The sequence below is a fragment of the Mustela nivalis genome (genome assembly GCF_964662115.1).
Source record: "Mustela nivalis genome assembly, chromosome: 3".
Lineage (NCBI taxonomy): Eukaryota > Metazoa > Chordata > Mammalia > Carnivora > Mustelidae > Mustela > Mustela nivalis.
This window is the reverse complement of record NC_139022.1, coordinates 137110422-137115451: the sequence shown is the minus strand read 5'-3', so window position 1 is coordinate 137115451 and position 5030 is coordinate 137110422.

Here is a 5030-nt window from a genome sequence, read left to right as displayed (position 1 = left end):
ATTAAGAAGGTCATATATGACAAACGCATAGCTAACATTATAATCAACAATTCCTCTAAGATCAAGACAGTACTGCCAATTTCCATCACTTCTATCCAATGTAATATTGTAAATCCTAGCCAGATCAATTGGGCAGGAAAAACAAAAGGGTAGGGGCATTCAAATTAGAAAGAAATAAGCAAAATTCACTTTTTGTAAGTGACATGATATTATATAAATAAAACCCTAAGGACTCCACACACACACACACACACATACACACACACACACAAAGAAGAAGAAGAAGAACTAATTAACAAATTCAGTAAAATTACAGGATAAAAAAAATCAAAACACAGAAATTTGTTGCATTTATATATACTAATAATGAACACTCCAAAAGAGAATTTAAGAAAATAATCCCATCTATGATTGCATCAAAAACAAAAACTAGAAATAAATTTAAGTAAGGAAGAGATAGATCTATACACTGAAAACTTGAAGACATTAATAAAACACACTGATGATGACACAAGTAAGTGAAACAAAATATCCCCTACCTTCATGGATTGGAAGAGTTAACATTGGTATAATGTTGATACTACCAAAACACATCTATAGATTGAATGCAATTCCTATTAAAATCCAATGGCATTTTTCACAGAAATATAACAAAAAATCATCCTAAATTATATTATGTTCAATTAGCCAACATATAATAATATATCATAGTTTTTGATGTAGTGTTCAACAATTCATCCTAAAATTTATATGGAAATACAAAATACTCCAAATAGCCAAAATGATGTTGAGGAAAAACAAAGCTTGAGGCATCATACTTCCTGATTTCAAGCTATATTACAAAACTATGGTAAATAAAACAGTATATACCTAACAAAAATAGACACACACAGCAATGGAACAGAATCAAGAGCTCACACATAGGATCAACAAATATTTGATAAAGAGTCAAGAATATTCAATAGGGGGACGCCTGGGTGGCTCAGTTGGTTAAGCAGCTGCCTTCGGCTCAGGTCATGATCCCAGTGTCCTGGGATAGAGTCCCACATGGGCTCCTTGCTCAGCGGGGAGCCTGCTTCTCCCTCTGCCTCTGCCTGCCATTCTGTCTGCCTGTGCTCGCTCTCTCCCCTTCTCTCTCTCTGATAAATAAATAAAATCTTAAAAAAAAAAGAATATTCAATAGGGACAGGGTATTTTTTAGTAAATGTATTAAGAAAACTGAATAACTGCCTGAAAAAGAATGAAATTGGACGTTTTCACTACTCATAAAAATTAACTCAAAATGAATTAAAGACTTAAATGTAAGAAAACAGAGGCGGAAAAACAGTTTTTCTCCAGCTCTTTGACACTGATCTTGACAATGATTTTTTTGACTAGGATACCAAAAGCACAAGCAGCAAAAGTAAAAATAAAAGAGTCAGATTATATAAAATTAAAAAGGATCTGGATAGCAAAAGAAATAGTAAACAAAATGAAAAGCCAACCTATGAAATGGGAGAAAATAATTTCAAATAATATATATAATAAGTGACTATTAGCCAAAATATATAAATGACTCATGCAACTCAATGCCCCCAAATAAATAATACAATTTAAAAAATAGGCAGAGTGAAATAAGTCAAGCAGAGAGAGTCAATTATCATATGGTTTCACTTATTTGTGGAGCATAACAAATATCATGGAGGACAAGGGGTGTTAGAGAGGAGAAGGGAGTTGGGGTAAATTGGAAGGGGAGGTGAATCATGAGAGACTACGGACTCTGAAAAACAATCTGAGAGGTTTGAAGTGGCGGGGGGGTGGGAGGTTGGGGTACCAGGTGGTGGGTATTATAGAGGGCACAGATTGCATGGAGCACTGGATGTGGTGAAAAAATAATGAATACTGTTATGCTGAAAAGAAATAAATTTAATTTAAAAAATAAATAAAAATAAATAATAAATAAAAATTTTAAAATATATTTTCTGTTAATAAATAAATAAATAAATAAAATGGGTAAAAGTCCTGAGTAGACATTTTTCCAAAGAAGATACACAAATAAAAAATAAGTATATCAAAAGATGCTCCAGGGGAGGAGGGGCAAGATTGCAGAGAAGTAGGAGACCCTACAACCCCTAAAGTGAGCTAATTATCTACCAGAACACTCTGAGCACTCATGAAATCAGCCTGAGATGTAGGATTACACACTTTTGGATCTCTACGGTTGCAGAAGACACCCAGTGGAGAGGAAAAGCCTACTGGAAACAATCAGACTGATATTAGAGGAGCCACCAGAAGCGACCCATTGGTAAGTAATACCCCAGTACAAGAATGCTCTGTGACTGGGGACCAGCATTGACTTGGAGTCTGGTTAAAAGCACTCAAAAAGAGCAAAAGATCTTAAAGGGCAACTGGTGGAATTGGGCGGTCATGGGCACAGGCTTAAGCCCACGGACCCAGGATGGGCACTGACCATAACCACCCATGCCAGAGAGAGTATGACAGAGCCCCCAGGGTTGTGCAGCTTGCACCATGGCTTGCTGGGAACACTCCCACCCCCACATGAGGGAATCTGGTGATGGTATGAGCCTGCACTCCCTATAACTTTTGTGCACTGCGCAACTGGGTTCTCACCCACTCCCTGCCAGCCCTGAGAAAGCTCCATCCTGGAGCTAGCTGGTGGTCTCTAAGACCAGCTCAGGTCTGGACTCTCCCATCTGGGGCCTGAAGGAAGTCAGTGTGATCTCCTTCAGTAGCAACCTGAGGTCTGGACTCCAGACAGCAATCCCGGCAAAGGCAGCCACCCAAAGTAGGCTCCCTGAACCAATATTGCTTGCAGTTTTAGGGGAAAAAAGACAGTATCTTCAATAAATGGTGCTGGGAAAATTGGACAGCTATGCATAGGAGAATGAAAGTCAACCATTTTCTTACACCATACACAAAGATAAACTCAAAATGGATAAAAGACCTCAACATGAGGCAGGAATCTACCAAAATCCTAAAGGAGAACATAGGCAGTAACCTCTTTGACATTGGCCCCAGCAACTTCTTTCAAGATATGTCTCCAAAGGCAAAGGAAACAAAAGTGAAAATGAACTTTAGGGACTTTATCAAGATGAAAACTTCTCACAGCAAAGGAAACAGTCAACAAAAAAAGGAGGCAACCCATGGAATGGGAGAAGATATTTGCAAATGATACTTCAGACAAAGGGCTGATATCCAAGATCTATAAAAAACTCCTCAAACTCAACAAACACAAAACAGATAATCTTGTCAAGAATGGTCAGGAGACATGAACAGACACTTCCCAAAGAAGACATACAAATGGCTAACAGATGAAAAATGTTTATCATTATTAGTCATCAGGGAGATTCAAATTAAAACCACATTGAGATACCACCTTACATCAGTTAGAATGGCCAAAATCAACAAGACAGTAAACAACAAGTGTTGCAGAGGATGTGGAGAAAGGGGAACCCTCTTACACTGTTGGTGGGAATGCAAGTTGGTGCAGCCACTTTGGAAAATAGTGTGGAGATTCCTTAAGAAATTAAAAATAGAGCTACCTTATGACCCTGCAATTGCACTACCCAAAGATAGAGATATAGTAAAAAGAATGGCCATCTGTACCCCAATGTTCATAGCAGCAAAGGTCACAGTTGCCAAACTGTGGAAAGAACCAAGACAACCTTCAACAGACAAATGGATAAAGAAGATATGGTCCATATTTACAATGGAGTATTATGCCTCCATCAGAAAGGATGAATACCCAACTTTTGTATCAACATGGATGGGACTGGAAGAGATTATGCTGAGTGAAATAAGTCAAGCAGAGAGAGTCAATTTTCATATGGTTTCACTTACTTGTGGAGCATAAGGAATAACACAGAGGACATTGGGAGATGGAGAGAAGTGAGTGGGGGGAAATCAGAGGGGGAGATAAACTATGAGAAACTGTGGACTCTGAGAAACAAACTGAGGGTTTTGGAGAGGAGGGTTTTGGGGGGTTGGTTGAGCCTGGTGATGGGTATTAAGGAGGGCATGTATTGCATGGAGCACTGGGTGTGGTGCATAAACAATGGATTTTGGAACACTAAAAAAAATAAAATAAAGTAAGATTTAAAAAATGATGCTCTATATTACTAATCATCAGGGAAATGCAAATTAAAACCATAAGAAATATTACTCCACACCTCTCAACCTGCCTATTATCAAAAAAGAAAAGAACTTAGTATTGCCAAGGATGTGGAGAAAAGAGAACCCTGTGCATTACTGATGGGAATGTAAATGGGTACAGCCACTATGGAAAACAATATGGAATTTCCTCAAAAATTAAAAATGGAACTACTATATGATCCAGCATCCTACTTCTGGGTATATATCTAAAGGAAATGAAATTAGGTGAAACTAGGATCACAAAGAGAATCCTATATTGTAGCATTATTCGTTTTTATTGCCAGTATATAGAAAAAATTTAAGTGTCAGTTTATGGATGAGTATTTAGAGAACATGTGGGGTATATATATACAAACATGGACACCATACACACACACACACACATGCATATACCAGACCACACATGGCATATATATAGCAAATACATATACTATATATATATATGATTTATATGTCACATATATGTATGCATATATACTTACTATATACCTACTCCCTTTTCATACCCATTAGGTAAGTAATATAAATTTTTTTTTATTTAGCAGTCTATAAAGAAAACATTATATCAGCCTTTTTCATTCCTTTTTACAGCTATACTGTATCCTTTGTACCATGTCTTCTTCCTTGAAGCATGATTTCAGTCTCTTCCAAGAAACTCTGGTACCCAAGATTAACCCTCTGTTCTCTTAGATTCTCTAATCTTTCTTGATGATCTCTTCTTGGCTCCCTGGCTTTACATCCCATCTATATACCAGAGACTTTCAAATTTGCATCTTAGGTCTGGATGTATGTGCTGAACTTCAAATTATTACATCCATCTGTCTACTCACTATCTGCCTAGCTAATATGTACTTTGATTTTGATAATTAAAAAAAAAA